Source organism: Hyperolius riggenbachi, chromosome 9 (assembly GCF_040937935.1).
Source record: "Hyperolius riggenbachi isolate aHypRig1 chromosome 9, aHypRig1.pri, whole genome shotgun sequence".
Classification (NCBI taxonomy): domain Eukaryota; kingdom Metazoa; phylum Chordata; class Amphibia; order Anura; family Hyperoliidae; genus Hyperolius; species Hyperolius riggenbachi.
The window spans coordinates 88958066-88975424 of NC_090654.1; the positions used below are offsets into that span (position 1 = coordinate 88958066).

Below are 17359 nucleotides of genomic sequence, written 5' to 3' on the forward strand. Positions count from 1 at the left end.
GGACCAATCAGGATAAAAACGCAAAACGCTACGCACCCGCTGGGCAAAAAAATACAATGTTGCAAAACACGACCAAAAACGCGCATGAATCCGCTTGCAAACTGCTCAGACAAAACGCTAGCGGTTGCGTTTTGCGTTTGCTGATTTCAGTGGGTTCCAGGCCAGACCCACAGGAGCAGCTGATGAGTTATTTCACATTATTTCATGTTATATCTGAGCTTTCTGTTATTTTGAAGTGACTTTAATCACAGGATTACAGGCCGTTAGGGCCCATTCACACTTGAAAAAGATTATTGCGGTAAAATTACTGTACAAATCCGCATATGCTGAGCGATCGCTTCTATCGCATGCTAATCACGATCACTCTCGAATCTGCATAAAATTCTGCATGTAACGCGTTTGCAATTGCCACTAATCGTGAACCGCCCGCGATCTGCGGCAGTGAGATCAGTTATATACTGTACTTATCATTGCGCTAGCGCTTTAAAATGTGCTAGCGCTTCGGCAATTAGCAGGAATTACCAACTAATTGCCTGTGTGTTGCTGTTTGCTAGTAATTACTGGTTAGTTGTCCTATAAGTTTAAGCTTATGATTCTCAAGATTTTGCTATTATTTGAAACATGTCATCTTGTTACTTGCACCTAATGTTTGCAAAAATGTTGGATTTGACATGATTTTTTTTTCTAAAAAAAAATATATATATATATTAAAAAAAAAAAAAAAAGATGAAAAAGTGTCTCCGCGGATAAAATGTAGGAGAATAAGGGAATTAAATAAGAGACGCTTCAGATTTTCACCTGAATTGATAAAAAATTATCACTTTGACAAAAAATCTCACATGTTCGCATAGCGTTAGGCTTTAAAGGAAACCTGAGCTGAAAGATGTCTCAGGTTTTATCTTTACTTGGGACTTCCTCCAGCCCCCTTGAGGCTGCCTGGTCCCTCACCGTCTCCCTGGGCCGCTGCTGTTCCCCGCTGGAAGGGGCAGTAGTCTGACTCGTCGTGCTTTGTTGATCATGCGTGTCCCTGAAACTCTGCGTGTCTCCCGTGGTCGACTGGGGCACGTGTGGCTGGGTCCTGTATGCGTGACGAAGCGCGACTCGGTCAGAGTAATGGACTGTCCAGTGGGGGACACGAGCGGCCCAGGGAGACGGCAAGGAACCAAGCTGTCTCAAGGGGCTGAAGAAAGCCCCAGGTAAGTATAAAACCTGAGACCTCTTTCGTTTCAGGTACACTTTAAAGAGGAACTGTTACGTAGAGTAATGAATAAAATTGCTTATTTTTTTTACAATATTGACAGTGTTCTGGCTCTTTTAGCCGGGTGCTCCACCTGGCTAGTTTTGGTGAGCACCCGGCTGTTATCAGCTCACCCCCTCCTATGCTTTTAGCAGAGTTGCGCACAGAAGCACCGACCCTGCATTCTCTCATCTCACCCCACCCAGCTACTTTTTCATGCCACCTGGCTACTATTTCATGCCACACGGCTGGAAAAAAAATTCTGGGGGAACACTGATTGATTTATAAACTATTTACTCATTGTTAAATCTTTCCTCACCCTGATTCACATTCTGAAATATATTTCAGGTGGCAACATCTTTAGTCCTGCCAGGTGATGTCTGTGCACAGAACTCTCCGAAAACAAACCTTCTGCAAAGGGAAATACTGCTTGATTGGCAGTTGAAAACAGCCATTATTTCCCACAATGCAACAAGGTTCACGGGCGGCAAACATGCCAGGGTCCTGACATCACACTGTGGGAGGGATGTCACCACAATATCAACCACACAGACCCCCCTGATGATCTGATGAGAAAAGGTAAAGATTTCTTGGGGGAAAGGCGGTATTGGCAACTGAATATGAGGTTAAAGTTCTTTTTAAAATTCTGGGCAGTTCTCACGTCTTGCTAGTTGGCATTCGGGAAACGATTCTGTTTTTGGCACTGTCTTTTCTGTTATTGCACAATGCCAGCTCACAACAGCTGATGGTTACTCTTGTAGTGGGAGAAAACAAACATTGGGGAACTCCACAACACCAAACAGCCAGTGCTGAGAAACACCCATCCAAAATAGCTATACAAGATCAGAAGTCTCCCAACATGTGGAGTACAAATTTAACCTTCTATATCACGTACGTTTGGTATAGATGTTTGGAAGTTTGGCGCAGGATATTATCGATAATTTTGAATGCCGGTAATGTCGCTACAAACTCTGGTCTCCTATACAAACACAAACTCCCCCTTTTTGACTCCTAATTAGGGAAGATCAATGAGATGCAAATTGTTCCAAAATTATGCAAATTTTTATGCAAATGTATGCAGGTAACCCAGGTTTAAGTTGATTGGTCCATTTTCAAGTTGCATATATTTGAATAAGAATTAGCATACATTTGCATCAACTTGGAACAATTTGCATATCTGTGATCATCCTAACACCAATCTCTCCCCTCTCCTTTCATAACAACCTCTCCCGTCTCCGCTCCTAACACTTACCTCCCCCTCCCCACCCCCATACAGTGATCCCTGGAGTTTATTGGTTCCCCCTCCCTCATACCAAGTGTATGCCAATGCCCCGAATCCATGACACTGCCTCAGATGACAGGGCACAAACTGCCCATCACGGTGCCGGTTGGCATGGCGTCACTCTATAGCCACACAGGTGGCACAGCTTCAGTTTGCCCCCAGCTCCTGGTACTCTCTCTAGGCCTCCTTATTAGCATCAAAATCAGGCCCGGTCTAATGGATGCGACTGAGATGTAGCTCCACCCCCTCCCCATCATTGCTTGGAGCTGCTGGGGTGAAAGGTCAAGGATATGAGGCCACAAGTGCATGAGATGTAGCCAGAGAAGAGGCAGAGCACACACAGACATGTTGGAAAGGAATGTTGGGGAGCACATCCTATAATTTCAGCATTTTATTTTGTTCAAAAAGATAAATATCAATAGAGTACATGTTGATGGTCATAATTTGATATTTTGAGATTATTGTTGCTGTATTTGCCATTTTGACTAAATGGTATGCTAATACATGAACTGAAAGGAACACAATGGCAGGGAGAGTTATATACTTTGCTGGCAACTTTATAAACTGCATCTTGCCCTAATTCTTCATGGCATTGGGCAGCACGGTGGCGTAGTGGTTAGCTCTCTCGCCTTGCAGCGCTGGGTCCCTGGTTTGAATCCCAGCCAGGGCACTATCTGCAAAGAGTTTGTATGTTCTCTCCGTGTCTGCGTGGGTTTCCTCCGGGCACTCCGGTTTCCTCCCACATTCCAAACACATACGGATAAGTTAATTGGCTCCCCCTAAAAACTGGCCCTAGACTACAGTACTTACACTACATAATATAGACATATGGCAATGGTAGGGATTAGATTGTGAGCTCCTTTGAGGGACAGTTAGTGACAATATATATATGTACACTGTACAGCGCTGCGTAATATGTCGGCGCTATATAAATACTTAATAATAATAATAATAATAATAATAATGGCATTGTTCAGAAATTTTGGTCCATACTGACATAAAAGCTTCACCCAGGTCCTGCAAATTTATCAGTTGCACATCTATGATCCTGTTTGACCCCATCATGGGAAAAGTTCTGCGTGTGTGTGTGAGTACTTTTTAGTTACACTGTTACATAACATTTGGCTCCACCTACATACTGTCCTAGCTATGCCTGTTTTCCTTGATGCGCTGGATATTTCAGGATTTTAGCAATGCCCCAGCCCCATACAGTAATTCTTGTTGTCTACTGGCTCCCCCTCCCTCACCATATAGTAATCCCTGGTGTCTTGTGGTTTCCCCCTCCCTTCCCCATACAGAGTGATTCCTGGTGTCTAGTGGTACCCCCACCATACAGTGATCCCTGGTGTCTAGTGGTTACCTTCCCCTTACACTGATCCCTGGTGACTAGTGGCATGCCCCCCATACAGTGATCCCTGATGTCTGGTGGCTCCCCTCTCTCTCATACAGTGATCCCTGGTGTCTAGTGGCTCCCCTCCTTCCCCCATACACTCCCTGGTGTCTAGTGGCTCCCCCTCCTTCCCTCGTACAATGTTCCCTGGTGTCTATTGGTTCTCCCTCTCCCATACAGTGATTTCTGATGTCAAGTAGCTCCCCCTTCCTTCCCCCATACAGTGATCCGTGGTGTCTAGTGACACCCCCTCCCTCCCCTATACTGTGATCCCTGATGTCTGTTGGCACCCATCCCTCCCCAATACAGTGATCCTTGGTGTCAAGGGGCTCCCCCCATACAGTGGTCCCTGGGGTCTAGTGGCTCCCCCTCCCTCCTCCATACAGTGATCCCTGGTGTCTAGTGATTCCCTTTACCTTACAATGATCACTGATGTCTAGTGGCTCCCCTCTACACCAGACAGTGATACCTTGTGTCTAGTGGATCCCCCTCCTTCCCCCGTTCAATGATCCCTGATGTCTAGTGGCTCCCCCTTTCCCAAACAGTGATCTCTGGTGTATAGTGGCTCCCCCCTTCCTTCCCCTATACAGTGATCCTTGGTGTCTAGCGGCACCCCCTCCCACCCCCATACTGTGAGTCCTGATGTCTATTGGCACCCCTCCCTCTCTCGTACAGTGGTCCCTGGGGTCTAGTGCCCCCCCTCTCTTCCATACAGGTATTCCTGGTGTCTAGTGGTTTTCGTTGTAAATCACCTCCGGTTCTCTGTGTTTCCCAGTTTAAAATAAGTCTCCAGTTCATTGACCAGGGGTGCCCAATAGGTCGATCGCGATCTACCGGTAGATCGTGACCGCCTATTTGGTAGATCACGGCTGTTCGGCTGCGTCATGTTAAATTTTGCGGCCGGCAGCTATCAGATTCTACTGCCGGTCGCTGGCTAATCGGAAGAGGCAGAGGATGAGAGAAGCGGTGCAGCGGGAGAGGACGCCGCCGCAACGTCATAGCTGGGGGCGGCGCTGGGCACGATGTATCGACGCACGCTGCCCGTAGCCCCCTGTGCCCGCCATTCAGCCGCCCATCTGCACGCTAGCCAGCGCTGCCAAAGGAGGGGAGACCAGGAGGAGCCCCAGACACCGCCGCTGGAACTGGAGGGAGGTAAGAGGGAGGTACTGAAGGCACCTACACCTAACTACACTATATCTGGCTAACTATACTGAAGGCCCCTACACCTAATTACACTATACCTGGCTAACTATCCTGAAGGCCCCTACACCTAACTACACTATACCTGGCTAACTATCCTGAAGGCCCCTACACCTAACTACACTATACCTGGCTAACTATACTGAAGGCACCTACACCTAACTACACTATACCTAGCTACCTAAATGTTGGTAGATCTCCTGGACTCGGCAAATTTTAAAGTAGCTCGCGAGACGAAAAAGTGTGGGCACCCCTGTCATTGACTATCATATTAACCTCCTCGGCGTTCTATTGAGATCGCCAGGGAGGCTGCGGGAGGGTTTTTTTTTAATTAAAAAAAAACTATTTCATGCAGCCAACTGAAAGTTGGCTGCATGAAAGCCCACTAGAGGGCGCTCCGGAGGCGTTCTTCCGATCGCCTCCGGCGCCCATAATAAACAAGGAAGGCCGCAATGAGCGGCCTTCCTTGTTTTGCTTAGATCGTCGCCATGGCGACGAGCGGAGTGACGTCATGGACGTCAGCCGACGTCCTGACGTCAGCCGCCTCCGATCCAGCCCTTAGCGCTGGCCGGAACTTTTTGTTCCGGCTGCGCAGGGCTCAGGCGGCTAGGGGGGCCCTCTTTCGCCGCTGCTCGCGGCGAATCGCCGCAGAGCGGCGGCGATCAGGCAGCACACGCGGCTGGCAAAGTGCCGGCTGCGTGTGCTGCACTTTATTTGATAAAAATCGGCCCAGCAGGGCCTGAGCGGCAGCCTCCGGCGGTGATGGACGAGCTGAGCTCGTCCATACCGCTCAGGAGGTTAATAGCTTTCATTCACTGAATATCTTATTCGTTAGAAAAGAACACAAGAGACAACATTTCACACTAATAACAGAAGATATGTTATATTTGTTGGAGTTACAAAGAAGTGTTTATGCTCCAGAGCACACTTTTTCCTGTTCTTTTAATCTAGGAGTCCAATGGCACATCGAGGATCCCCGACACGGTGCTGTTCATCCCAGAGACTGCGTTCATTGTCTTCAGAGTGAGGCTAATACAAGGTCCTCGTGGTCATAAGATGTGAAGTCACAAACTGCAGAGCTGAGAAAAGAGTAGGACACACCTTCAATTCAAAAAAATATATTCATCATAGATAACAAAAATAATTAAAACATCACAGTTAACAATAACATTAGAGATTTGCTTTTTCAAACTCATTGGAAAAATGTGTTGAGATCAGAAGTGGATTAGGATGAACTATTGCCCGGGGCAAGAGAGCAGTTTTTGCCCACTGCTGATAGGTACCTGGCTTGTTTTAATTTGGTGGGAGCTATCATCCACCAGGTCCCTAGACTCTCTCCAGGCCCTAGGCAACTGCCTAGAATTGCATTGAAAGTGGATGTCAGAAACACCTGATCAGTGGATGTCAGAAACACCTGATCTGCATTTGCTTGTTCAGGTTCTATGGCTAAACGTTATAGAGGCAGAGGATCTGCGTGATGGTTTTGCTTAAAAGGGAATAAATGTCAGCCTCCATATCCCTCCCGCTTCAGTTGCCCTTTAAAGTACTCCTGACCCGGTTTAATATAAACATACTGTTAACAGTTTTAAGTGTGATGCTGCACCTTCCACCCCTTCAGTGCTCCCTGTAGCCCCCACTCTGCTCCACCGAAATCTTCGACTGAGAAGATAGTTGAATATGGGAAGGTAGGAAGTGTCAGTACTTCCTCCTCTCCGCCCATCCTTAGTTCCGCCCCCTCCACTCACCTCTGATGGTTCCTGCTATGTGTTATAGTACACAGCATACTGCAGAGTTGCACTGTGTGCGGTCTTGTGATAGTTTAGCTCGGAAAGATAGTGTACTAATACAGCTATTAGTTCACTATCTTTCACAGCTAAATTATCACAATACCACACACAGCGTAGCTCCACTGCACGCTGTGTACTATAACACATAGCAGGAACCATCAGAGGTGAGTGGAGGGGGCGGAACTAAGGACAGGCGGAGAGGAGGTGGACACTTCCTCCCCGCCCAGAGGATTTCGGCCCGCAGGGGACGCTGGAAGGGGAGAAAGGTGCTGTGTCACTTGTACACACACTATACATAAAATGTATTAAAAGCATGTATCTGTTAGACCAGGTCAGGGGTACTGTATCTACAAGTGTGTTATGTAATTGTTTCCATGCCAGGAGAGAGATTCTGGGAGTCATTTTACCAAGTATTCGTTGAATTGGCAGCTGACAGACGTTGTGTTTGCCACCTTCTCTAGTGGAATTGGAGGTGCTTGAAGTTTAGCATGGGCAGTGGTGCCCTGGCAGTTATGTCAGTTCTAGAAGTGCCTTGTGAAAAGGGGTCCTGGTGTCCAGGGGTGTAAATATGGTCCTCTGAGCCCCACACCAGCAAAAATCTCAGTCCTTAAGAAGTTTGAAACGTGGGCACCAGTGCACTTTAGCAAACATTTATTGCACGATAGTGTAATACAGTTATAGCAATGTATCACATGGTAAAACTAGTACAGTACTTCACCCGTCTAGATGACACCACACACATCAGAACCCATCCTCCAACAAATGTTTTGCACCGAGCGGTGCTTGATCACGGATGGTTTGGCTCAATGGCGTTGGACTTCCTATCGTCCAATAAATGTTTGCTAAAGTGCACTGGTGCCCATGTTTCAAATTTCTTAAAGCGGAATATAACCCTGCATTTCAACTTTGCTCTAAAACATTATTTACAGCATATTATATGCAAAAAGCATTTTTTTTTTTACTAGACCAGCATTGGAAGGGTTAAACACAGAGATATAAAGTTCCATGGAGAGATATGCAGAAGTTCACATTGTTACATTCTATTTAGTTATATGTATCTATTGAGACTCTTTGGCTATCCTCCAACTCCTCAGTCAGAGATATGAGTCACATTCAACACTTAGATACATTTATGTAAACAAAATGTATCTATGTCAGCTTCAGATGCGTCTGCAGAAATCTCCAGGAACTTTAAAGCCCTGTGTAACCCTTCCAATGCTGGTCTAGTAAAAAAAAAAATGCTGGTTGCATATAATATACTGTAAATAATGTTTTAGAGCAAAGTTGAAATGCAGGGTTATATTCCGCTTTAAGGACTGTGGTTGTTTATACTAGTGTGTGGAGGCATAGCGCTCACGGAGAAGCAAACTGCACTTACGTGTGTCCCTTTGATCGTGTCAGGAGTGTGGGGTATCTGCTTTGCAGCTTTTCCAGCCATACAGCTTCAGTCAATAGACAGAGGCTTTTTTATTTATTTTTTTCTTTTGAACTTTTGCTTTATTATTTTAGTGCCCAACCGGTGCCGGAACAAGGTTCTCTAGCTCCAGAGGTGGAGTTTCCAAAGTTGTCCACTCTTCCCTCCTGAACTGTGCCAGCCCCAGTGTACAGATGTGGACTTAGTATTAAGTAGGTAGCCCCCTTTCCCAGGATAGACAGAAATAATTGCCCCCAGTTTTAGGCAGGCAGCCCTCCCTGAAGGTCCCAGCACAGAGACGAGAGGTGAAAAGCACTTCTACAGCTCCACTCGTGACTCTGCATATGGCTGAGCTAGGGGGTCCACTGGGAGGGGGAAAGCATGGGCGCACCCTCAGGGCTGTGTGCCCAGAGACTGGTGCCTCCTCTGCCTCAGCTCAGCCCTGCATCCAACAGTCCATTTTATTCTCACTACTGGAAGTTTCCAACGTTTGGTTCCTGTTCCTGTTGGACCTGTTCACAGAATACCGTAAGCTTTACCGCAGTATGGAATGTGTCTCCCCAAGGATGGTGATCTGATCATTTTCTACAAGGACATTATCTTCCTCAATCAACTGACCTGGGGAGAAAAACAGGAATTATGAAAAATGCATTTTAGTGTGAAGGCATAAATCCTAACCATCCCACCAGCTGCACTGCGGTATAAGCTGTTTGGACATCAGCTCCACTCTATACCTTTGGGAGAGGCAGTGAGCCAATAGCAGGTGCAAAAAGAAGAGGATTCTGGGAAATCCCAACCAGGAAACCGAGCATAGGTGCCATGGCTTTAGAGAAGAGAGGATTGTAATTTTTGGCAGAAAAGCATAGCTGGCTACAAGTTAAAATGGACATATTAAATCATAAAATTACAGGTAAATAAAAATGGAGCATGTCATATCATTTATTTCTTTATTTTAGGACAAGGCTCTCTAGGCTGGCATTGCTTGTAAACTGACGCAGCAATCTGGCTTAGCTGCAGAGTGAATTACTACTTGCGTATAGACTGTAGGGGCTGGATTACCATTATTACCAAATATCACTGTGGATAAGCAGACGCCCACATTTTGAGTGTAAAGTGGTCGTGGTAGGAAGGGTAGGCCTATACCCAAATGACATACCGTGAATTACATGTTCATGGGGCTGCATATGCAAAGTGGACTGCTGAGTGTGCTTCAGCATTTATAGCTTCTTGCTCTGCTTTGCATCCTTTAGTGTCCCCGGCAGATTTCTGAACTGGCCACTAGAGCTCAGGGCTCAATATGGTCACATGACAGTGCACCCGGAGCTCTAGTGGCCAATTCAGAAGCTGCATGGGAAACTAGGAAGCAAGCTGGAGCAAAGGACATGTATCTATACATGCTGAAGCACTCGGTTTACAAATTACTCCCCTCCCTTCAGAATCCATAGATCTAGATAAGGGGTGTCAAACTCAATCATGTAAGGGGCCAAAATCTAAAAGTAGTCTAAGTGGCGGGCTAAATTGTTTATGAAAATGTAACATTTAGTGTTTCAAACTAAGTGGCATAACTATAGCGATCGTAGGGCCCACCCCTCCCCTCTCTTAAGGGTAGTGCAGTGGGACAGTTTAATATTTACCTGCTCTAGTGAGGCTTCTGGTCTCCTCTGATATTCCTGACAGCCACATGCTCTATGCTGCATACCTTTGGCTCTGAAAACATGCTAGCGCTTCCCCCGTCGCCATGGCGACGAACGTCATGACGTCACAGGGAGACCCGATCCACCCCTCAGCGCTGCCTGGCACTGATTGGCCAGGCATTGCACGGGGTCTTGGCTAGGGGGGCCCTGTGTAGCAGCGGATCGGCAGCGAGCGGTGGCGATCAGGTAAGGCACGCAGCAAGCAAAGTGCTTGCTGCGTGTTTAAAAAATAAAATTGTTCAAATCGGCCCAGCGGGGCCTGAACGGTGACCTCCGGCGTCTCTGGACGAGCCTAGCTGGTCCAGGACGCCAGGGAGGTTAATGGCAGGGTTCTCAAACTTTGCACAGTTGGTTACTGGGTGATTGGAATTAACATTCAGAAAAGTGGGTGTGGCCGAAAAAAGCCAATCAAAATTCGCCTGTTGATTTTCAAGGGAAATATTTAAATTGCTGCCATTCTTACACTGTTAATTGCATAAGCCACAAACCTGGTATAGTTGGTCATTGGGTCACTGGGGTTCAAATTCAGAAAAGGGGGCGGAGCAACAAAAAGCCAATCAGATTTGTTTCATTTCACTGGGAAAATACAATTATTGATGCCAAGGACCCCAAAGCTCACAAACTTGGTCACTTTAGACAGTTTGGGCTCTATTCATAAAAAATGTTTGGCGAAAAAACTCCTGGAGGGAAAATACCGCAGCAGTATTTTAGACTTCTGGGTGGTAATTCATAAAAATCTTGCCAGCTGCGATGCAAGAGCGGAGATCTCCCGCTGAAAGCTGGCGGTAAGCTGTCGGAAGGCATGCGGAAACACTTCAGCCGGCAGAGTCCCTCCGTGCACTGCTCTCTCTGGGAGGTCTGTCCCATTCACTTGTATGTAATCCGCAAAATCAGAGGAAGCGGTATTTCCCGTCCACATACCGCTTCCTCTAAACTTCATGACAGGCCATTTTGTTACTTTTTTCTAGATAAATCTAGAAAAACACTGGAGAGGGCGGAAATTTCTCGCTCTGCTGGGGGATCGTAGATTTTCATGCGGGAACAGCTTTTATGAATGCCCACTTTGCTAAATGGACGGGAAAATCCGCTGTTTTGAGCGGAAAACTTGCGGTAAGGTTTTATGAATAGAGCCCTTTGTGTGTTAGGGTTAGAAAAAGTGGGCAGAGCCAACAGCAGCCAAATACATACCCAGGCAACACCGAGTCATCAGCTAGTCTCAGATAAAACATTTGACTCACTAGGGATATCGATGGAATGTGGGGGGTAATAATTTAGGAGCAGTGGGGTATACAGAAGCTCCAGAATACCTAAATAGTTTATGGTAACCCAGAACTGCTAGGAGAGTTTGAGGCCTTTTTTACACTGGGGTGGTGCGGTGCGTCAAATTGACGCACTGCTCCCTCACTCCAATGAAAATCTATGGGGGAAATCACATAACCTGCATCGTGGTGCGGTGCATCCTCAATCAGACGCGCGTCCACAATTACGGTACTGCATGTAGTTGCGACGCTCTGTGTCAGACCGGAAGTCATGTAAATCTATGGCAACGCGTGTAAGTGTAAACAACCACCACAGGTTTTATGCATCGCGCAATGCGCCAAAGCGCAATTTTTGAAAAACACTTCGGCGCACGTGATCGCTTGGCTGGCAGGAAGTTAGCGTCACACAGGGACTACTGTGTACTAACGCGGTGTTTCCTAAAGGCCTGTTTTTAGCAGTGCAGCATGGTCGCTGCAACACTGACGCCAATCTGCAGTGGGAAACGGGCCTAAGGGGCTAAAATGCACCAAAAAGCTAGGCTAAATATAATTTTGTCCCTCTCTAGACAGAATGTATTTGCAATAATTTAGTTTTAAGTGAGCAAGAAAGATCTCCCATGATGCACCACTGCTTACTATGCAAATCATTTCTGTATGCCCCTAAAAGCCAAGCACAAATCCATGCTTTGAGTTTGTTTGTTTTTACTTTGTAATTTGTACAGTTACAGTATTTTTTTTTTCATAGCCTGCTTGTGGCCATACGTTTATTGATTTTCCTTTCAATATCCAGCAGATTCGAGCATTCTGATCAAATTTGCTAGAAATTGACGCCACAAATGATGCCCAATCCATTTTTTGGCTGCAATAGATCAAATCAATCGGTCACACGTAAGATATTGTTTGATCAGGGGTGAATCTGGAGCATGGCAGTTCAATGACGAGCTACAGTATGCGAAGTGTTGGCCGCAGAACTTACAATCTTCTGTCTGCCAGCTCACGTCTTCTCTCCATAGCCCCTGGGTGCACTGCCCTGTCTCATTGCTATTTATGACCTGTCTGTCTTTTGTCTGGTGTCCGGAAAAACCATGCAGGCTGGGACTTTGCTTTCCATCACTGCCAAGGGCACTTGATAGAATGGACATGTCAGCCTAGGCCTGAATGGATCCTATGTTTTACAATAGATAAATTAGCATGTTCATTGTCCGTTGTGGTCTGTTGGTTTGAATCGGACCATTTTTATGAGATATCATTTATAAACCCAGTTTCTAAGGGCTCTCCCTCAACTTCAGTATTAGCTCTCTATTGGTCCTGTCGTCATAATAATCACTTCTATAGAAACTTTAAATAGTAGTAATAAGTAACAAACTGTTCCCCATCCCTTTCTTGCACCCCTAACACTGTAGTTGCCATTGGCAGGTTTTGGTGCGCCGTATCAATTGTTATGTATAGAGTGCTAGGGGGGCCCCATTGTAAAACTTGCATCGGTGCCCACAGCTCCTTAGCTACGCCTCTGCTCCCCGTATTTTTTAAGTCAGATATACATATCTGATTGTGACTGTACAGTATATATATGATGTGTACACAGGAATCTCTTATATATACGAAATAACATCTATGCTGTAAGTATAAAGCCTGATGTGTAGCCGTGTCACTAATAGAGATGGTCAATGAGATGGAAATAATTCTGCATTGATGCTGGTTTATGCAAATGTATGGACTCTCTTTGCTCATGAAATCAAATAAATTGATATGTTGTTAAAATTTGGTTTGGTGACTACGAATTAAAGGGTACCTGAGGCGAATTAAAAGAAACGCTTTATACATACCTGGGGCTTCCTCCAGCCCCCTTCAGGCCATTCGGTCCCTCGCTGTCCTCCTCCGCCACCTGGATCTTCTGCTATGAGTCCAGGTAATTTAGCCAGTCAGAGCAGTCTGGCTACGTGCCGCTTCCACAGCCAGGAGCGTTCTGCACCTGCACAATAGTGCTGCGCAGGTGTAGTATGCTCCCGGCGGCGGAGTGTGTGCATGCGCACTACACCAGACTGGCTCAAGTACCTGGACTCATAGCAGAAGATCCAGGTGGTGGAGGAGGACAGCGAGGGACTAATTAGCCTGAAGGTGGCTGGAGGAAGCCCCAGGTATATATAAAACTTTAATTTCATCTGTCTCAGGTTTACTTTGTTACACAGTAGTACTATACTCTACATATGCTCTCCCCACAGAGCTGCAAGGAATCCACTGAGAATGTTGTGCACATTGAACACAGAGGTGTTGTCTATCACCCATAAACCTTGTTCAGATTGTGCATGAAGAATGTGTAATAGAGGAAGAATCTCCTCATTCCCCTGCAGAGTACCTGCACATCATTCTTACATGTACCCACAGTTACATTGTCTAGGGCCTGACAGATGTTCTCTGTTCCGGTCTGTACCTTTTACAAGTACTCTTACCAAGGACTAGTTTTAGTCTAAAGGGAATAAATATAGTAGTCTACATATCCTTCTCACTTCAGTTGTCTTGTAAAATTCCTAAGCGTTGGCAGTTAAGAGCCGAATTTCACGTTACATACTGTTAATCAACAAAATTGTAATATGCAAATTAGAGGAGTCGGAGTCGGTGGATTTTTGGACCGACTCCACAGCCCTGACAAAAACACCACAGTATTATGCAAATACACTGCAAACAACATGCACAAACATTCTATGTACAAGGTAACAGTGTGCACAAAGAACCCCAGTGAACCTAACTATCTAACTAAATATATACACGGGATATAAACACAGGAGATATATACAAAATATCCACAGCATATATACAACCAAGCAACAGTACAGGGGGAGCAGGCAAGAGCAAAGTAAGGGCAGAATGCAGAATACGGCAATAGGTAATCAGATACAAGGGAAGGTAGGGAACATGGAGTGTCCAGAAAAGGTCTGACAGCATACAAAGTTCTGGCAACTACCAGGAGTAAAGGCGGTCCTTAAAGTGAGTCTGAAGCCAGTATAAAAAAATATACTCACCTAAGGAGAGGAAAGGCTCTGAGTCCTATAGAGCTTTCCTGTTCCTCTCCTGGTCTCGTTGTTCCTGCTCTGGCTCCCCCATTAGCAGTCTCCGCTCACTGGGGTAGGCTTCAGCAGTCTTCGGGAGCCTGAGTGCTCCAGTAAACGTGCCGCTTCATATTAATCATGTGCAAGCATGCTCTCTTGCGCACTCGTGCATGTGCAGTACAGAATGGCCCATCTTCTAGAGAACTTGGGCTCCTGAACACTGCCGAAGCCTCCCACAGCAAAAGAGAAAGCAGTCTCCGACCTATCAGTCGGAATTGCATGTTCACCTGCTGGTAAACAACAGAAGGCAAGGAGGGCCAAAGTCAGGATAAAGCCACCTCCTTGGTGGACAGTGGAAGTCCAGGGTAGCCAAAGTCAATACTGCCACCAGTAGGCAGAATGTGGCAGAGCATGATTCCTAACATCCACAAACCCAGTGTTTCTCATGGATATTAGCATTGAGCCAAATGTATTAGAAGAGAGTTCAACTAAGTGATGTACTTTTCTTGTGTTTCAGTATATCCCCACTAAATGCAGAGGACATTGTATCTCTTGGTATCATACACAAGTTACCATCAAACTTGATCCTCAGGGAGGAATTTTATAGATCCTATAAGTAAACCAATGGGGATTCCGAGCAGGAGACATAAAGATGCTTTTTTCTAGACTCTATTTACTGCATGGCAGTGATGGTGGAGATTTCAGCATGGAGTGGCGGTGGTGCTGGGGTTGCCAGGCGGTGGTGCAGTGGGAAACGGTGGCAGATGAAATAAAGAACCTAGAATTCCTTTTTTTTTTATTCATAAAATTTCTATTTTTCCACTTTCTCTAATAGGTGGTGGGGTGCTTAAATTTGACCCAGTTTATCAACGTACGCATGGATGCTCACAAAAATGAAGGTGCAGATTGGTCAGTTGCTTTGATGACTGCACTACATGTCATGCCACTACAATTTTTTTTGGGTTGTGTCATATATACGTTGTAACAAAATGCGATGCAATGTCCCAGTTTTAGGGGGGCAAAGAACAGGAAACATGTTAATATATTGAATACTCAATGGTGCATACTTATAAGTGATCCTCTGGTGTTGAAAGTTCTGCAGCCAGAATAGATGCTCTAATACAGCCGTGCCCAACCTACGGCCAGCGGGCCATTTGTGGCCCGCGAAGCCAGTTTCTGTGGCCCGCGCGGTGTCTGCCTGCGGAGAGGGAGAGGATCGGGTGGTATTGCGTAGTATCGGCACTCGGCGGGACGCGCATACACCAGCGTGTGCTCGTATTCAGCCCCGGGTAGTGCTGGGATAGTTAGAAAGCCTCGCTCATTGGTTACTGCAGGAACCTTCCTCCAATAGGAATCAGCCTAATTCCTATTGGAGGAAGGTTCCTGCAGTAACCAATGAGCTAGGCTTTCTAACTATCACAGCACTACCCGGGGCTGAATACGAGCACACGCTGATGTATGCGCGTCCCGCCGAGTGCCATACTACGCAATACCATGCGATCCTCTCCTCCTCCGCAGGACACCGCGGGCAGACACCGGGGCACACGCTGTGACAGCCCCCTCAGCCCCACACAGAGCTGACAGCCCCCTCAGCCCCACACAGAGCTGACAGCCCCCTCAGCCCCACACAGAGCTGACAGCCCCCTCAGCCCCACACAGAGCTGACAGCCCCCTCAGCCCCACACAGAGCTGACAGCCCCCTCAGCCCCACACAGAGCTGACAGCCCCCTCAGCCCCACACAGAGCTGACAGCCCCCTCAGCCCCACACAGAGCTGACAGCCCCCTCAGCCCCACACAGAGCTGACAGCCCACACAGAGCTGACAGCCCCCTCAGCCCCACACAGAGCTGACAGCCCCCTCAGCCCCACACAGAGCTGACAGCCCCCTCAGCCCCACACAGAGCTGACAGCCCCCTCAGCCCCACACAGAGCTGACAGCCCCCTCAGCCCCACACAGAGCTGACAGCCCCCTCAGCCCCACACAGAGCTGACAGCCCCCTCAGCCCCACACAGAGCTGACAGCTCCCTCAGCCCCACACAGAGCTGACAGCCCCCTAAGCCCCACACAGAGCTGACAGCCCCCTAAGCCCCACACAGAGCTGACAGCCCCCTAAGCCCCACACAGAGCTGACAGCCCCCTAAGCCCCACACAGAGCTGACAGCCCCCTCAGCCCCACACAGAGCTGACAGCCCCCTCAGCCCCACACAGAGCTGACAGCCCCCTCAGCCCCACACAGAGCTGACAGCCCCCTCAGCCCCACACAGAGCTCTCAGCCCCACACAGAGCTGACAGCCCCACACAGAGCTGACAGCCTCCTCAGCCCCACACAGAACTGACAGCCCCCTCAACCCCACACAGAACTGACAGCCCCCTCAGCCCCACACAGAGCTGACAGCCCCCTCAGCCCCACACAGAGCTGACAGCCCCCTCAGCCCCACACAGAGCTGACAGCCCCCTCAGCCCCACACAGAGCTGACAGCCCCCTCAGCCCCACACAGAGCTGACAGCCCCCTCAGCCCCACACAGAGCTGACAGCCCCCTCAGCCCCACACAGAGCTGTCAGCCCCACACAGAGCTGACAGCCCCCTCAGCCCCACACAGAGCTGATAGCCCCCTCAGCCCCACACAGAGCTGACAGCCTTCTCAGCCCCACACAGAGCTGACAGCCTTCTCAGCCCCACACAGAGCTGACAGCCCCCTCAGACCCACACAGAGCTGACAGCCCCCTCAGCCCCACACAGAGCTGACAGCCCCCTCAGCCCCATACAGAGCTGACAGCCCCCTCAGCCCCATACAGAGCTGACAGCCCCCTCAGCCCCATACAGAGCTGACAGCCCCCTCAGCCCCACACAGAGCTGACAGCCCCCTCAGCCCCACACAGAGCTGACAGCCCCCTCAGCCCCACACAGAGCTGACAGCCCCCTCAGCCCCACACAGAGCTGACAGCCCCCTCAGCCCCACACAGAGCTGACAGCCCCCTCAGCCCCACACAGAGCTGACAGCCCCCTCAGCCCCACACAGAGCTGACAGCCCCCTCAGCCCCACACA

The 17359-nt window shown here is 48.0% G+C and overlaps 1 protein-coding gene across 3 annotated transcripts in view; it reads left to right on the forward strand.

Annotated features, from left to right (window-relative positions):
• LOC137532547 (histone-lysine N-methyltransferase PRDM9-like) overlaps nt 1-17359 on the forward strand; it is a 222808-nt gene that overhangs the window by 8139 nt on the left and 197310 nt on the right. For all 3 annotated transcript variants that reach the window (XM_068253168.1, XM_068253169.1, XM_068253170.1), the window contains exon 2: nt 1586-1816. The gene's annotated coding sequence lies outside the window, so the exon portion shown is untranslated. The remainder of the gene's footprint in view (nt 1-1585; nt 1817-17359) is intronic.